The 18,558-nt window shown below is 49.9% G+C and overlaps 1 protein-coding gene across 1 annotated transcript in view; it reads left to right on the top strand.

Annotated features, from left to right (window-relative positions):
• The first annotated feature begins 758 nt into the window (after window positions 1-758).
• The window catches only part of TMPRSS9 (transmembrane serine protease 9), a 56,923-nt gene continuing 39,123 nt past the window's right edge, over window positions 759-18,558 (top strand). The window contains exon 1 of the mRNA XM_070793166.1: window positions 759-822. The gene's annotated coding sequence lies outside the window, so the exon portion shown is untranslated. The remainder of the gene's footprint in view (window positions 823-18,558) is intronic.

The raw sequence follows: 18,558 nt of genomic DNA, 5'->3' as shown, positions 1-18,558 counted from the left end.
TCAGGGGCTCCTCCTGTGGAGCAGCTCCAAGGGGAATGCAAACGGCAAACAGCTTCCTGGTCACCCAGTTGTAGCCTAAGGGATTAGGGAATATGGTTGGTAACTGTGCCCACGAACCACCACACTAAAGCAAGCTGTCAGGAACACGGGGACCTTGGACCAAGTATGTATGTAGGAGCTCTCCATACAATGTTCAGGAATCTTTCAAAACTCTGAAACCATTTTACAATGTTAAAGTTCGTTTAATAAACTACCCTGGATATTCACATACACACTGCTCCCCCCAGCTCTCTGCTCCACTCGGCTGCCCTCTGTCCCAGGTCACCTGCCCACGTGGGCTCACCTGCCCAGGCCACACCCTCTACCTGGACCGCACTGGCCTCCCCAGCGCCCAGAAAATCCGAGGGGCCAGAACTGGGCTCCCCACGTGGCTCCCGGGGCTCCCGGGGCACGGGCTGCCCACTCCCTCCCTCCGCCGGCCCAGCTCCTTCATGGGGTCCACCTGGGCTCCTGACCAGGTGCGCAGGACGGCCCACACCCAGTTGTCCTTTCGGAGCCTCGGGGAGCCGGGAGCGGCGCGGGTGGGTCTCAGGTGAGCAGGGGAAGGGGTGCCGCGTCGGGGGCGGTGATGGGGGGAGGGGTACCTCGGGGGGCGGTGATGTAGGAGGAGGGCGGTCAGCCCAGGAGTTGCCCGGGTCGGGGGAAGGCGGTGCTCCCACCTGGTGCCGCCCTCAGCCCCGCCCCATCCCCGAGGCCGCTGGAGTCCCGGTTGATTGTCCGGGAGGGAGCCGGGTCGCGCTCTGCAGCTTCGGGCAGAGAGCGGTGAGTCTAGGGTCTCCCGTTATGAGGTGGCCTCCCTCTCCCCACGCCTGGGTTCAGGCTGTGTAGACGGAGCAGGTGCGGTGCGGATGTGGTCCGGGTTGTTGGACGCGTCGGGCTGTGTAGACGCCCTCGGGGAGTGTGAATGAGGCCTTGCTTTGTAGACGTGGCCGGGGGCCCTGTGTTTTTCCCGATCCTGAGGGCTCCCTGTCCCCAATGGCCGCTCTCCTGCCTTCCCACCATTAGTTCGGCTAAACCCGCATGGGGGGTGTGGGTGGATGGGGCGGCAGAAAACGGGGTTGGGGAGCAGAGACCGGGAGGTCTCCAGGGGTTTGGGGAGGGTTCCTCTGCTCGCCTCCCTGTGGCTTCTTTCAGCCAGTCCCTTGCTAGGGCGTGAAAAACCGACCAGGATTTGGGGTGGGGTGCTCACAAGGCCTGGGTTTCGAATGGGGTCGTAGTCAGTTACCTGCAGCACGTGTGGTGTGTAAGCATAATTGTGTGGTCTCAAGCGTGTGGTTGCCTGTGGCTGTGTGGGGTGGTGTTATTGCCTGTACTTTGTGTGACCGCGGGTGTGCGTGGCCGTGTGACTGCACTGTGAGATCCTGTATGATTTTGTGGGTGGTTGTGTGTGTGGACCCCTTTTCCAGTTTGCTTGTCTGGGAAGTGCGGACGGAGTCCGTGGGACCCCCCAGGATGCCACGTGTAGCCCTCCTGTCCCACCAAATAGCCAGTCAGGTGTTCTGATTCATTGTGATCTGATCAGGTAAAGAGTCTGCCTGCAATACGGGAGACCTAGGTTCTATACCTAGGTTGGGAAGATCCCCTGGTGAAGGAAATGGCAACCTGCTCCAGTATTCTTGCCTGGAAAATCCCATGGATGGAGGAGCCTGGGGGGCTACAGTTCATGGGGTTGCAAAGTCAGACATGACTGAGCGACTTCACTCTCCTAATTGTTGCTACTGATGCGACTGCAGTGAGGGACTAGGGGGCGGACCCCACAAGCCACCGGAGAGGAGATGTGTGTGTTCAAGGCAGGATTCTCAAAGTTCAGAGTGTAAAGTGTGGAACGGGAAGAGCCTCAGAGGGAGGCAAGCTGGGTTGCCTTTGGTTAAGTCTGGGCACCCCACTCGGCACAGGATTCGTGGAGAAAGGTCTGTTCCTGGTACCACAGACATGGGTGGCAGGAAAGAGACCCTGGGGGGAGCCCACAGGCACGCACAGGGGAGTGTGTCCTTCCTGAAGGAGGATGTGAAGGTCTGGGCATCTGCTTCCATCCGTGGAGCCCAGGAAAGAGAAAGAAACCAGCAGCAGGGAGGCAGGAAGCACCTGTGGGTCTGTGGCTGGCTCCAGAGGAGCTGGGGCCTGGACCCAGTCACTTCCCCCTCTTACCATCTCTCTTTCTGCCCTGGGGAATGGTTTAGAGCTCTCGGTCCCTGTCCCCACGGCTCACCTGCTCTACCTGGCTGCAGGGTCCTGGGAAGCCATGCCCATTTCGTGATGGAGACCCACAGACAGGGTGGGGGACATTCCTGAATTCCAAGAACTCTGTGTGTGTGTAGGCAGGGGGTGGGCGAAGGAGACAGAGACACCTAGAGAGACAAAGAGACAGAGACAGAGATATGGAGAGGCAGAGATAGAGACAGATACAAAGAGGGAGAGAAAGAGGGAGCGAATGACAGAGACAGACAGGAGCTGTCTCTTGAAGCCGCAATGTCTTCATCTGTAAAGTGGGGATAATCCTGCTGGCCCCCTCTCTGTGGGGGTGCTGGGAGACTGAATTAATTGACTTGAGGCTGTGAGCCGCACACAGATCTTAGGCGCTACCTTTCTGCTCCTGGCTGCTTTTCTTTGCTCATAAGCACATCCCACGGATGTAACAGTGGGACCAGGGGAACAGCTGTTCCCCCATTATCCCCATATTCATATCCCACTGAATATGCGTGGCTCTCGAGTAAAGCAGAGGATAACATGTCCCGGGTGGCTGGCTCATGTCTACATCAGGCTTTGCTGTTTTCTCCACTTTACCTCTATTAACTAAGAAAGGTGATTTCAGAATCCTGTTCATTGCAAAGACGGCAGTGTCCTGGTACACCCTTCACCCAGTGCCTCCTAGTGTTCAAACCTTGCGTTGCCAGAGCCTAGAGATCAACACTAAGAAAACTGGCCTTAGGGGCCATCCTTGAGCTTCCCAGGTGGCGCTCGTGGTAAAGTACCTGCCTGCCAGTGCAGGAGATGTAAAAGACGTGGGTTTGATCCCGTGGAGGATAGCGTGGCAGTCCATTCCAGTATTCTTGCCTGGAGAATCCCGTGGACAGAGGAGCCTGGCCGGCTATATAGTCCATAGGGTCGCAGAGTCAGACGCGACTGAAGAGACTTATTATGCGTGCCTTGATGGACCAGGGGGTAAGACTGCACTCCCACTGCAGGGTGTATGGGTTCGATCCCTGGTTGGGGAACTAAGATCCTACAGGCTGTACAGTGTGGCCAAAAGACAAAAAGAGAAAAAGAAATTGACATTAAACATAAACACTCGCAATCAATTTTGCCTAGATTTCCCTGTTTTTTGCACTAATGACCTTTTTCTGTTCTGGTACTTAATCTGAGATTTCCCGCTGCACTGAGAACCTGTACTTTTTTTAACTATACAAGTCACAAGTGATTGGAAGTTTCTTTTTTTCATGTACATGTCTGTATCTATTTCCCTGGGTATCGCCCATGTTTATCAGCTTCTTGCCTCAACTGCCTCCCTCCACCCACAGGCTCTCTGACTCCCCTTTCCTCTGTGCACATTAAAAAGCTACAAAAACATGAGATATCATCACCGCAAATAGTTCTCTCACAAACACCTCTTCCTATGAAAACCTAACAAAAAGTCCACAGACAAAAAGGAAAAAAAAAAAAAAGACCAAGCTTATTAAATTTCCTAAAGGCTTGCTGAGTGATTGATTTCATGAGGTTGGGGCAATGTGGGAGGGGCAGTGTCCTGGCTGGACGTGAGCCTGAAGAGTGGAGCCGGGTGGGGAGAAACAGGAGAGGTAGCAATGCAGATGAGAGAAGCCTGTTGTATAGATCAGCGCTGGCTGCCGTGGAGGCAAAGAGGGAAAAGCAATGGGATGGAAGACTGTCTTGGATGAGTGGCAAGAAAAAAAAGTTACACAGAGAGGTGGGCAAAGAGTTGAGAGTGGAGAGGGGAAGAAATGTAGGAATCCGGGAGCAAAGCTGGGGTGAGGTTTGGGTTTTTGCTGAAGTTGTTTTTTTTTTTTAATTTTTATTTTTTGGCTGCACCACAGGGCATGTGGGATTTTAGTTCCCTGACCAGGGATTGAACCTACACCTCCTGCATTAGAAGGGCAGAGCCCTAACCACTGGACCACCAGGGAAATCCCAAGGCTTTGCTAAGTTGATAGTTGACTCTGCTTGGAAAAAAGTGACCCTGAGCCCCTTATTTCCTCTTAGAGAGACTGAATTATGGTTTGAGCCGACGAGATATAATTGGCTGTTAAAGACAAGCAAGGAGGGACTTCCCTGGTGATGATCCAGTGGTTAAGACTCTGTGCTCCCAATGCAGGATGCCCGGGTTCCATTCCTGGTCAGGGACCTAGTTCTCACAGGCCAAACTAAAAATCCCACATACTTTAACTAAGACCTGGTGCAGCCAAATTTTAAAAAACTCACAAAATGAAGATTCAGGGCAGAATGGTGTGGAACACCAAGAATACAATGTGTGTTTCCTGAGAAGGAAACTGAAAGCCAGACAGAAAAGTCCTGGGCCTGGAGTCTTGTGTATCAGTTCTCATTTGCTCTGTAACAAATTCTCCCCGAGTTCACACATGAAGGCAAATGTTTATTACTCCAATTTCTCTGGGCAAGAATTAGGGAGTGCACTGGGGATTCTGACTGAGAGTCCCTCATAAGGTTGCTGTCTCTCAAGGGGACAGGGGTTGGAGCTTCCAGGAGGCCCCTCACGACTCCTCCCCAGCAGGACCTCCCACGGTGCTGCTTGAGCCTCCTTACTACATGGTGGCCAACTCCCCCAGGACAGGCAGGGGAGAGCCTCAGTGCCTTTTACGACCTACTCAGAGGTCTCAGGCCATTGCTTTTGGTTTTTTATTCATTAGGCATAAGTCAAGTCTAGTCCACGCTCTAAGGGAAGAGAATTGTTGTTCAGTCACTAAGTCATGTCTGACTCTTTGCAACCCCATGGACTGCAGCCCGCCAGGCTCCCTTGTCCTTCACTATCTCCTGGAGTTTGCTTAAATTCATGTCCATCGAGTCGATAATGGCATCCAACCATCTCATCCTGTGTTACCCCAACTCCTCCTGCCTTCAGTCTTTTCCAGCATCAAGGTCTTTCATAATGAGTCAGCTCTTCACATCAGGTGGCCCAAGTATTGGAGCTTCAGCATCAGTCCTTCCAATGAACATTCAGGGAAGAGATTTAGGCTCCACCAAAGAGAAGAGTGGCAAGAAATCTGTGGACCTCCTTTAGAACCACCTCCTCATGACCTTGGGCACGTGTCCCAGCTCCTGTGCCTCTGTTTCCTCTTCAGTCAGAGTACACTGGTCTTGTAGGGCGGTTGTGATCATAGGTTAGGTAACATGTGTAAATATCATTCAGTGCAATGCCTGCCACGTAGACTTCCTAGGTGGGCTTCCCAGGTATAGCCAGTGGTAAAGAACACATCTGCCAATGCAGGAGACACAGGGGACGAGGGTTCAATCCCTGGGTTGGGAAGATCCCCTGGAGTAGGAAATGGTAACCCATTCCAGTGTTCTCACGTGGGAAAGAGGAGCATAGCAGGCTACAGTGCATGGGGCTGCAAACTTCGACACAGCTGAGCGATTGAACACATACATCTATCTGCCATACATGCTTGTTGACTTACTGAAGGCATTTCCCCAGCATACTTCAGTTCTCTTGAGAAATGATATATCACCTGGAGCGATCAAACTAGAAGTCCCTGGCGCTCGAGGTCAGGGTGGAGGGTAGGATAACTTGCTTTTTTCGTACATATTGGGCTGTGCTTGTTCTCGTCCTGGCTCCCTTTCCAGTGCTCGGCCACTTCTTCCAAAGGGACTCCAGGTTCCACACCTCGGCAGATACCACCTTACCTTCTGCTGTCACTGGTGCAGTTTGGCACCCTGTGGGAGAAAACCTACACAGCAGGGGATGCAGAGGGGAGATGGAGGTAATGGCCTTGAGGGTGTAGACAAGCTCATTGGGTAGAAGGCACAGACCGTCCCTGGGGCAAGGCCATGTCTGTGTATTTGAGGAACAGCCAGGGGGCTGATGTGGCTGGAACAGGAGGAGGGAGCTCAGGACACACAGCAAAGAGTGTGTGAGGCGGGGTCATGAGGGGCTTATGCCCTGAGTGGGAGCCAGTGGAAGTCTAGGACACGGCCCGGGTCAGGTTTCAGCGGCCAGCCCTAGGACTAGGTCTGGGAGATCTCTGCTTAGCCCCGGGCAGAGGTGGTGCAGGTGGTAAAGAATCTGCCTGCCAAAGCAGGAGACATAAGAGACATGGGTTCAATCCCTGGGTTAGGAAGATCCCCTGGAGGAGGAAATGGCAACTCTCTCCAGTATTTTTGCCTAGAGAATCCCATGAACCAAGAAGTCTGGTAGGCTACAGTCCATGGGATCGCAAAGAGTTGAACACACATGAAGTGGCTTAGCACAGGCAGAGGTGGTGCAGGTGGCGAATCCTAGGTGCATTTTTAAAATGTGACTTTTAGTGGGTCTTTTAAAAAATGTGGGCCATTAACAAATTATTAATTTTGGGCTGTGCTGGGTCTTTGTTGCTGCGAGGGCTTTTCTCTAGTGGTGGTGAGTGGGTGCTACGCTCTAATTGTGGTATGTGGGCTTCTCATCGAGGTAGCTTCTCTTGTTGCAGGGCGCAGGCTCTGGGGCACACGGGCTTCAGTAGCTGCGGCTCCTGGGCTCTCGAGCACAGGACTGATTGTTGTGGTGCCTGGGCTTAGCTGCTGCAAGGCATGTGGGATCTTCCTGGATCAGGGATGGAACCCGAGTCTCCTGCATTGGCAGGCAGATTCTTTACCACTGAGCCACCAGGAAAGCCCTAATGTGAACCATTTTTAAAGTCTTTATGGAATTTGTTACAGTGTTGCTTCTGTTTTATGTTTTGCTTTTTGGCTGCCAGGCATGTGGCATCTTAGCTCCCCAACCAGGGATCAACCCTGAGGCCCCTGCATTGGAAGGGGGAGTCCTAACCACTGAATTGCCAGGGAAATCCCCCATGTGCATTTTTGGAGGAGGCACTAACAGCATGATCAGGCAGACTGGATGGAGGTTTCGAGAAAGGCCCCAGGAGGACCTCAGGCATTGGTGGTCTGAGTGATGTTGAGCATGGAGTTTTTGTCTGAGGCAGGGAAACATGGGAGGAACAGATATCCTTGGGGCCGAGAAGGGCTGTCAGTTGGGCGTGTGTCAGACTCAAGACATTTGTCAGTCACTGGCCTGTGGTAACAAACAGCCATCAGTTTGGCAGCTTGAGACGGCTCATGTCTATCATCTCCTGGTCTCTGTGGGTCAGGAGTCTGGGCATGGCTTAGCTGGGTTCCCTGCTCAGGGTCACACAAGGCTGTGGTCAGGAGGCTGTCTGGGCTGTGTTCTCATCTGAAGGCTGGATAGGGAAGGATCCACTTCCTAACTGGTGCAGGTGACCAAGGGTCTGGCTGGTGGGCACCCCCAGCTCCTAGAGGCACCCAGAGCTCCGCCCGACACAGGCTCTTCCAATAAGCTCACCCTTTCAGCAGGCCAGCCAGAAAGGTCTTCAGTCTGCTAAGATGGGCGTCTTATATGATATAATTTAGTCCTGACAGTGACATCACGTCTGCCATATCCTACGGCCATTTTTTTTTTTTTTTTTTTTTTTTCTTTTTGACCATGCAGCTCGTGGGATCTGGTTCCCTGACCAGAGATTGAAACCAGACAGTGAAAGGGTGAAGCTCTAACCGTTGGACCACCAGGGAAGTCCCCACTTTGTTGCTGTTCAGTTGCTAAGTTCTGTCTGACTTTTTGTGACCCCGTGAACTGCAGCACGCCAGGCTTCCCTGTCTTTCACTATCTCCTGGAGTTTGTTCAAGTTCATATCCATTGAATGGATGATGCTATTTAGCCATCTCATCCTCTGCCGCCCCATTGAATGGATGATGCTATTTAGCCATCTCATCCTCTGCCGCCCCCTTCTCCTCTTGCATTCAATCTTTCCCAGCATCAGAGTCTTTTCCAGTGAGTCAGCTGTCTGCATCAGGTGGCCAAAGTATTGGAGCTTCAGCATCAAGTCCTTCCAGTGAATATTCAGGGGTTGATTTCCTTTAGGATTGACTAGTTTAATCTCCTTGCAGTTCAAGGGACTCTCACGAGTCCCCATATCCTACTGCTAAGAAACTTAACACAGGTCCTGACCACACTCAAGGGGAGGTGATCACACAGGTGTGGGGGTCACCTCAGGTCACCTGGAAGGAGGTTCCAGAAGCTAACTCAAGTGGGGCATTCAGAAGATAATTCTGGCCTGGAGCTTGGAGATGTCAGGGTGTTATTAAAACCACAGACTGGATGGGATCACAGGGCAAGGTGCATATCTGCAGGTAGTCCGTGAAAATATTTATTTAATACTCTTTAAATGGTCTACCTTTTTCTTTTGATTTTTTAAAATAACAGCTGTATGGAGATATAATTCACATTTCATAAAGTTCACCAATGTTCAGTGGTTTTGGATATCTTCACAAATATATGCAACCACCCCCACAGTCAATTTTGGAACATTTTCTTTTTTAAAATTTTTTATTTATTTTTGTTTTTGGCTTTGACTTCATTGCTGTGTGGGCTTTTCTCTAGTTGTGGCGAGCAGGGGCTACACTTTAGCTGTGGTGCGAGGACTGGTCATTGGAATGACCTCTAGAGCGCAGTCTCGAAGAGTGCGGGGGCTCATTGTGGTGCACGGGCTTAGGTGCTCCGAGGCATGTGGGATCTTCCCAACCCAGGGATGGAACTTGTGTCTCCTGCGTTGGCAGGCAGATTCTCACCCATTGGACCACCAAGAAAGTCCCTAGAACATTTTCTTTTTTAATTTGTGAATCTACTTTTTAAACCTAAAAGCTTTTTGAAAATGAAAACTTGTTGCTGATGCACACAGACAGAAAACGAATAAGAGCGTGGAACTAAAAAACAAAATGACTGAAGAAAAAGTCAGACAGGGCTATTGGATTGTGACCATCCTCGGGGGCCCAGACTTGGGATGGTAAGCAGGACCCTCACCTTGGGCCCAAAGTTTAAGGGAATGCCAAGAAGCTCAAGATCAAGAGAAATGCTATCCCGGTGCAATAATGGACACACCCAGTGAATGCAAGAGAAAGCTTAAGAAGCAAAGATGATGCACAGAGGGCTGGGATGGGGAGGGAGAGAGAAAGGTGAGTGAGTGAGTGCAGTGTGGGAGCCTGCCTTTATGTAAAATGTTGCTGTTTGATTGGTCATGGATTTCTTGGTGTTAATTTTGAGTTTTGATTTCAGAAAATACTATTGATCTTTAAGGACTTCCCAGGTGGTGCTAGTGGTAAAGAACCCGCTTGCCAGTGCAGGAGATGAAGAGATGTGGGTTCAATCTGTGGGTGGGGAAGACCCCCTGGAGGAGGGCAAGGCAACCCACTCCAATATTCTTGCCTGGAGAATCCCCATGGACAGAAGAGCCTAGTGGGTGTAGTCCCTGTATGAAGTCACAAAGAGCTGGACATGACTGAGCATACACGTAGTTGATTCACAATGTCGTGTTAGTTGCAGGTGTACAGCAAAGTGACTCAGTTATAAATACACATGTGTCCACTATGCTTTAGGTTCTGTTCCCATACAGGTCGTTACAGAGTATTAAATGGAGTTCTCTGTGCTGTACTGCTGCTGCTGCTAAGTCGCTTCAGTCGTATCCGACTCTGTGCGACCCCATAGACTGCAGCCCACCAGGCTCCGCCGTCCCTGGGATTCTCCAGTCAAGAGTACTGGGGTGGGTTTCCATTGTCTTCTCGGCTGTGCTGTACAGTAGGTCCTTCTTAGTTAATCTATTTCCGGTGTAGTCATGTGTGTATGTCAGTCCCTATTTGACGGAGGAGGTGATTGCTGGCCCCTGACGCGGTTGTCTCATCACCCCACCCCTGCTCGGCCTGGCTCCTTCCCAGAGGCTCTGTACAGGAGGTTCACTCTCTCCACTCTTGTTGGAAACAGGCTCTGGCAGGCATTTGAGAGGCAGTGAGAACACACTGGCTTTACACTGAGCTACTTCGCGGCACATCAGGAGGCTGGAAATAGACACTGTTCCTGCCTCATTCACAAGGACAGCTCAGTTCTTGGGGTGCGCTGGCTGAGTCCTTCCGTGTGTGTGCGCGTGTTCCGTTGTGTCTGACTCTTTGTGACCCCATGGACTGTAGTCCACCAGGCTCCTTTATCCATGGGGTTCTCCAAGCAAAAATACTGGAGTGGGTTGCCGTGCCCTCCTCCAGGGGATCTTCCTGACCCAGAGATCAAACCCGCATCTCCTGCATTACCAAGAGCACCACCTGGAAAGCTCAAGCCCTTCCTTGGGAACCCCAAGATGGCTCCAGACCCTCCCTGGCACGTGAAGACAGAGGGGGAGTAGGGTGACCAAATGTCCTGATTTCCAGGTTCAATATGGAAGAGCCCCAGGGGACCTGGGGTGCTTTGTCACCCCATATTGGTCACCCCATCACTGCCTTGGCGGGGCAAGAGTTGGGCTGTGGGATGACGGTGGTGTATATTCCAGGGAGGGGGCTGATGCAGCTGTGGGCTCAGCTGGAGACCTGGGTGCTGAGCTTCACAGTTTGGATCTGCGGTCTCTATGTTCTGATAATAGATTCTACCCCTTTTTCCTTTTTTTTTAAATTTCTTTTTAAACTTTTTAATTTTATATTGGAGTCTAGATGCTTGACAATATTTGGCTCAGTGGTAAAGAATCCACTTGCCAATGCAAGAGACTTAGGAGACTCGGGTTCAATCTCTGGGTTGAGAAGATTTCCTGGAGGAGGAAATGGCAACCCACTTCAGTATTCTTGCCTGGGAAATCCCATGGACAGAGGAGCCTGGCAGGCTACAGTCCAGGGGGTTGCAAAAAGTCAGACACGACTGAACGACTGTCGCTAGTTGATTGAAATATTGTGTTAGTTTCGGGTGTACAGCAAAGTGATTCAGTTATACATATACCTATTCTTTCCTAAACGCTTTTTCCATTTAGGTTATTACATGATACTGAGTACAGTTCCCTGCACGCCACAGTAGGTCTTTGTTGGTTATCCATTCTATTTTTTTAACGTGTGTCAATTTTTAAAATTGTACTAGAATTTATAATTTTATTTCTTTTCGGCTGGGTCTTCTCTAGTTGCAGCGAGCAGGGGCTACTCTCTCGTTGTGGTGCTCGGGCTTCTCACTGCAGTGGCTTCTTTTGTTGCAGAGCACAGGTTGTAGGGTTGAGGGCTTCCACAGCTGTGGCTCAGGGGCGCAGTTGCGGCTAGGCATGTGGGATCTTCCTGGCCCAGGGATTGAACCCGTGTCCCCTGCATTGGTGGGCAGATTTTCATCCACTGTACCACCAGGGAAGTCCACATGTATCTATTCTTTTACAAATTCTCTACCCATTTAGGTTGTTATATAATATTGAGCAGAGTTCCCTGTCCTCTACCATAGGTCCTTGTTGGTTATCCATTCTATTTTTTAAAATATTATTTATTTATTTGGCTGCACAGGGTCTTAGTTGTAGCATGAGAACACTCAGCTGTGGCATGTGGGATCTAGTTCCTTGACCAGAGATCACACTGGGGCCCCTGCATTGGGAGCATGGAGTCCCAGCCACTGGACAACCAGGGAAGTCCCCTATGTAGTCCAAATATAGCAGTGTGTACATGTCAGTCCTGAACTCCCTGACTATCCCTCCTCCCCAGCCCTTTCCTTCTCCATCCCTGTGTCTGGGCTCATGTTTCGGGTCTCAGAGCCAGTGCGGATCCTTTTGGAAGTTTTCAAGGATCATTCCTGTAACTGGGGATGGCGTCTCCCACCTACTCATTTCTCTTGCTTCACTGCCTCGGAGTCGTTCTTCAGATCTGCCTGGGGTGTTTTCACGTATCTCTCAAGCCCAGGTGGTAACTTATCCTCCAAAGTTGCTTTTAGAAAACTAAACTAGGCTTCCTCCTGTCGAGGGTGCTCCCTCAGCCTGAGGTCACCGAGTGGAGCCAGCAGTCTCCTGTTCTCTCTTATCTTCCCTCCTTCTACTCCGCTTTTGTATTCCACCCCTGATCTTTGCAAAAAATAAAAATGAAGCCAATTCTAGAAGATATTTGGCTGTCTGAGATTAGGGGCTCGAAGGATCTTCTTGGATCTTCCACCCCCTTTGCCTCTGTCCCCAGTGAAACAGCTGCTTGTTGCAGCCAGGCTGTCTCCATTACATCTGAGTGAAAGGGAGGAGAGAGCTGTCTAAGCTGACTTTTAAAAAAAATCCTAAATGGACTTTACATCTTTTTTTTTTTTTTTGGCTGAATAGCGCAGTATGTGGAATCTTAGTTCCCCAGCCAGGATAGAACCCACGCCTCCCTTGCAGTAGAAGCACCGAGTGTAACCACAGGACCACCAGGGAAGTTCTTGGACTTTTTATCTTGCTCAGAACTTTATTTCAATTTAGAAATAGGGGTATTTAGGGAAAGCTGGATTTCAAATGGACTTTACATGATGACTGAAGACAAAATTCACTGGCGATCAATCCCACCTTCAATTTTTATACCTCAACATTATATGGAGTGGAGAAGGCAATGGCACCCCACTCCAGTACTCTTGCCTGGAAAATCCCATGGATGGAGGAGCCTGGTAGGCTGCAGTTCTTGGGGTCGCTAAGAGTCGGGCACGACAGGGCGACTTCACTTTCACTTTTCACTTTCATGCATTGGAGAAGGAAATGGCAACTCCAGTATTCTTGCCTGGAGAATCCCAGGGATGGGGGAGCCTGGTGGGCTGCCGTCTATGGGGTCGCACAGAGTCAGACATGACTGAAGCGACTTAGCATAGCATAGCATTATATGGAGAGGACTTCCTGGTGGTCCGGTGGCTAAGACTCTGTGCTCCCAGTGCAGGGGGCCGAGGTTTGATCCCTGGTCAGGGAACTAGATCCCGCATGCTGCAACTAAGACCTGGAGCAGCCAAATAAATAATTAAAAAAAAATTATATAGAAGATAAAGCAACCCAGAGATGTTGCAACTCGGAGGGCTTTGGTCCACTTTTTGCAGAGCTAATCAGCAGTCACCTGTTTCTCCTTTGGTAAAACTGTCAGCTTTTCACTTGAGCAATCAACACATTTTCAGGACTTCCCTGTTGGTCCAGTGGCTAAGACTCCACACTCCCAATTCAGGGTCCAAGTATAATCCCTGGTCAGGGAACTAGATCCCAGATGTTGCAACTAAGACCCGGTACAACCAAATAAATAAAAATTAAAACTATTTTTAAAAAGTAAAGAAACAAACATGTTTTCTGTGTCAACCATTTGCAAAGACTTGGCAGGGAGATGAGGTAAGGGACAGGTGTGGAGGGCCCAGGTTTGTCCTTGAGTTGATGAGAGTCTGGAATTTCTCTGAACTGGGAGTACCCACCTGGTACATCTTCACGTCAGGTGGCCAAAGTATTGGTGCTTCAGCATCAGTCCTTCCAATGAATATTCAGGGTTGATTTCCTTTAGAATTGACTGCTTTGATCTCCTTACTGTCCAGTGGACTCTCAGGGGTCTCCTCCAGCACCACAGTTCAAAAGCATCAATTTTTCTCTGCTCAGCCTTCTTTAGGGTCCGGCTCTCACCTCTGTACATGACTACTGGAAAAATCATAGCTTTGAGTAGATGGACCTTTGTCGGCCAAGTGCTGTCTTTGCTTTTTAATATGCTGTCTAGGCTGGTCAAAGCTTTTCTTCCAAGGAGCAAAGCATCTTTTAATTTCATGGCTGCAGTCACCATCTGCAGTGATTTTGGAGCCCAAGAAAATAATGTCTGTCACTCTTTCCATTTTTTTCCCCATTTATTTGCCAGGAAGTGATGGGACTAGATCCCATGATCTTAGTTTTTTGAATGTTGAGTTTTAAGCCAGCTTTTTCATGGTCCTCTTTCACCTTCATCAAGAGGCTCTTTAGTTCCTCTTCATTTTCTGCCATTAGGGTGGTATCATCTGCATATCTGAGGTTGTTGATATTTCTCCCGACAATCTTGATTCCAGCTTGTGATTCACCCAGCCTGGCTTTTCACATGATGTACACTACATATAAGATAAATAAGCAGGGTGACAATATATAACCTTAAGGTACTCCTTTCCCAATTTTGGACCAGTCTGTTGTTCCATAACGGGTTCTACCTGTTGCTTCTTGACTTGCATACAGGTTTCTCAGGGGGCAGGTAAGGTGGTCTAGTATTCCCATCTCTTTAAGAATTTTCCACAGTTTGTTGTGATTCACACAGTCAAAGCCTTTAGCATAGTCAATGAAGCAGATGTTTTTCTGGAACTCTTGCTTTTTCTATGATCCAGTAGATGTTGGCAATTTGATCACTGGATCTTCTGCCTTTTCTAAATCCAGCTTTAACCTCTGAAGTTCTCCGTTCACATACTGTTGAAGCTTAGCTTGAAGGATTTTGAGCATTACTTTGCTAGCATGTAAAATGAGTGCAATTGTGTGGTAGTGTGAGCTTTCTTTGGCATCGCCCTTCTTTGGGATTGGAATGAAAACTGACCTTTTCCAGTCCTGTGGCCACTGCGGAGTTTTCTAAATTTGCTGGCTTATCGAGTGCAGCATTGTAACAGCAGCATCTTTTAGGATTTGAAATAGCTCAGCTGGAATTCCATTAGCTCCACTGGTTTTGTTGGTAGTAATGCTTTGTAAGGCCCATTTGACTTCATACTCCAGGAATCTGGCTCTGGGTGAGTGACCACACCATCGTGGTTGTCCAGGTCATTAAGACCTTTTTTTTGTACAGTTCTCTTGTGTATTCTTGCCACTTCTTCTTAATATCTTCTGCTTCTGTTAAGTCCATATCATTTCCGTCCTTTGTTGTGTCCATCTTTGCATGAAATGTTCCCTTGGTATCTCAATTTTCTTGAAGAGATCTCTAGTCTTTTCTAGTTTTTCTCTATTTCTTTGCATTGTTCACTCAAGAAGATTGGTTTCTTATCTCTCCTTGCTATTCTCTGGAACTCTGCATTCAGATGGGTATATCTTTCCTTTTCTCCTTTGCCTTTTGCTTCTCTTTTCTCAGCTATTTGTAAAGCCTCCTCAGACAACCATTTTGCCTTTTTGGGTTTCTTTTTCTTGGGGATAGTTTTGATCACCGCCTCCTATACAATGTTAACGAACCTCTGTCCATGAGAGAGGTGGTACCCTAGAACTCAGGAGAAGAGGGGTGAGAGGTTTGTCAGGGGAGGATTCCCCCACTCGGGAACACACTGAGCTGCAGGGGGAGATGTCCAGGTCCAGGTGAGTCCTGACTGAAGCTCCAGAGCAACTTGAGCTGGAAATTTCTGTTAATACTTGAAGGTTGTCAGTGGATAAGTGATCCTTGCTGCCGTGGGCTCTCCTGGGGAGGAAGAAGGGCTTTTGCACAGACTGTGGCGTGGGTGCCACTTACAAATCATTTGACAGGCTTTATTTTGTAACTGCTTAAGCTGTCCATCGGACTACCCTGGTGGCTAAGACGGTAACACGTCTGCCTACAATGCCGGAGACCCGGGTTTGAAGCCTGGGTCAGGAAGCTCTCCTGGAGAAAGAAATGGCAACCCACTCTGATATGCTTGCCTGGAGAATCCCATGGACAGAGGAGCCTGTTGGGCTACAGTCCGTGGGGTCGCAAAGAGTCGGACACGACTGAGCGACTTCACTATCTATCTATCTATGCTGTCCATCAAGATTTTGCCCAAAAGGAGGCCAGTGAATGAGAACATGAAGACCTGACGTGAAGGCTCCTTTGTCTCCAGGGACGCTTTTCAGACTTGGATGGTGCACTTAGCGAGGAGGTTCTCTCCTGACCATGGGCTGTGCATGACTCTGCCCAGGCCTCATGGAAACAGGATCCCCATGTATGCAGAGGTGACACCATCTAGAATTTGGATAAATCTGATGTTGTGTTGATCAAGTGGTCTCTCTTTTTACAATGGTGGAGAGGTGGTGAAGGGCTGTAGGGTCCCTGTAGAAGTTACAGCTCCCTATTTTGGTTTGTCCAAGATTCATGTAAAAGAGACAACCCCAGCTTGAACCATTCGAGCCAAGTTTGGCTCCTGTGCCTGGCCAGTCCAGAGAAGACCTGGCCCCAGGCAGGGCTGAGTCACTTTGTCTTGTCCCCTGAAGTCCTTTCCTGGCTGTGCTCCCTACATCCATCCAGCCTCTTCCTTTAGAATTGACCGCATCCTCCTGCCATTCTTTTGGAGGTCAAGATGGCAGTCGATGGCCTCAAGCCTAGTCAAGGGAGCTAAGCAGCCCCACTGGGAAGAAGGCTGCACCCTCCCTCCTGTTGTTAGTTGTGTGAACGTGTTAATTGCTCAATCAGGTCCAACCTTTTGCGACCCCATGGACTATAGCCCACCAGGCTTCTGTGTCCATGTAATTCTCCAGGAAAGAATACTGAGGTGGGTAGCCATTCCCTTCTCCAGGGGATCTTCTCCACTCAGGAGTGGAACCCAGATATCCTGCATTGCAGACAGATTCTTTACTGTCTGAGCCATCAGAGAAGCCCCCATGAAGTTGATCATGTCCTATTGTTTTGGCCTACGAAAGTGGCAATTTCATACAATTGAAATTTAGAGAGGAAAGTTGGTTGGCCTACAACCCTTTGGACCAATCACTGATGTGGGTGAAAGGGTGGTTACTGTGATTGGCGGATCTGTGTCCAATGTGGACCAGTCATCAACAGGGATGGAGCAGTGGTTACTGTGATTGGCTGGCTTGCATCCAGTGCCCCAATCATCAATAGGGATGGAGATATGGGTACTGTGATTGACAGGCCCAGGTCCAGGATAGACCAATCACTGATGGGGGAGGAGGATTGGTTATTGTGATTGGCAGGTCTGGGTCCAGTGTGGACCAGTCACTACTGTGATTAGTGTAGTGGGTGAGCCATATGACTGGGGTGGACTTTCCCCTTGGAAAAAGAATTCTAGGAAGACAAAAAGACATGGTCAGCCGCTTGCTATCGAAATTAGAACTAAAGGCACAAAGCCGATCAACGACCAGCCAGTAACTGAGGCCTGGAGAGGTTCACTGCCCTGCTGGGGCCATGAAACTATTTGGGCTGAAGCCAGAATGTAGTCATTGGTCTTCTGGCGACTAGCAGTCCTTGCATCTGACCAGAGAGAGCAGTGGGGAAAGGGCAGTTCCCATTTTCAAGGTTTTCTTCCTATAAAGATGCTCAGTGCCCCCGCTCAACACACAGCTCTGTCTTGGTTGAGCACTGTGTGGCATGGCCTGCAAAGAGCCTATATTAGCTTCCTGTTGCTGCTGTAACTTAGGGAGCCTCCCGGGGGCTAAATGCCTCTGTGGGCAAGGCCGGTCCCTCCGGAGGCTCCAGGGAGCACCGGCTCCTGCCTTTTCCAGCTTCTAGAGGCGCCGCATCCCTGGATCGCAGCCCCTCCCTCCATCCTCACAGCCAGCAGAGCAGCATCTCCCATCTCTCTGCCTTTGACCCTCCCCTCCCTCTTATAGGGGCCCTGTCTCAGGGGCCTTAATCCCACCTGCAGAGTCTCTTCTGCCCTGTGACATGTCCCCATGGTCCCAGGACTAGGACGGGGGCGTCTTTGTGGATATTATCTTCTCTGCCACAGTGTCCAGGCGAAATGCTGTTTCTGTGGAAGTGCCTGGAGACACTGTCGGGTATTTTGGACCAAACAGTCATTGTGTTTTCTGAGCTTCGCTTGGTTCCAGGGCAGATTTCAGAGCCTGATTTTTATCTGCCCTACACCAGACCTGCCAACATCTGGATGCGGTTTCTGCGCCCTCCGAGGAGGCCGCTTCAGGGTCGTGCCGGGGCATGAATGCGCTGGTGCGCGTCCAGGCCAGAATTTGTTGGACTCCTAGCTGGGGCAGGGCTGCCAGCGGCCTGGCCTCTTCTGGGTTTCCTCGTTTGTTCACAGATAATCCCTCTTGGCCTTCACATTCTGGGTGTTTCTGTCTGTGAACAGTTTTCCCTTCTCGCTTCTCTACTTCTGGCATATGTCAGTTCCTCTCTCTCAATTCCTTTCTATTTTTATTGGGGTAGATTATGTGTGTGTGCTTAGTGGCTCGATTGTGTTTGACTCTTTGCAACCCCACGGACTGTAGCGTGCCAGGCTGCTCTGTCCATGAAATTCTCCAGGCAAGAATACTGGAGTGGGTTGCCGTGCCCTCCTCCGGGGGATCTTCCCAACCCAGGGATCGAATCCAGGTCTCCCACATTGTGGACGGATTCTTTACCATCTGAGCTACCAGGGTAGATTATACATAATGTAGAATTCACCATCATAACCGTTTTTAGATGCACAGCTTGGTGGCACTAAGCACATTCACATGGTTGTGCAACCATCCCACCATCATCTCTAGAACTTTCTCATCTTCCCAAGCTAAACCTCCGCTCTCATTAAACAGACTCCCAGTCCCTTCCGCCAGCCCCTGGGCCCATCATCTACTTCCTGTGTCTGTGGGTCTGGCTCCTCCAGGACCTCCTGAGAGTGGAATC

The sequence above is a fragment of the Bos indicus genome, chromosome 7, assembly GCF_029378745.1.
Source record: "Bos indicus isolate NIAB-ARS_2022 breed Sahiwal x Tharparkar chromosome 7, NIAB-ARS_B.indTharparkar_mat_pri_1.0, whole genome shotgun sequence".
Lineage (NCBI taxonomy): Eukaryota > Metazoa > Chordata > Mammalia > Artiodactyla > Bovidae > Bos > Bos indicus.
The sequence above is the reverse complement of the archived record's forward strand: the minus strand, read 5'-3'. Positions and strand labels throughout refer to the sequence as shown.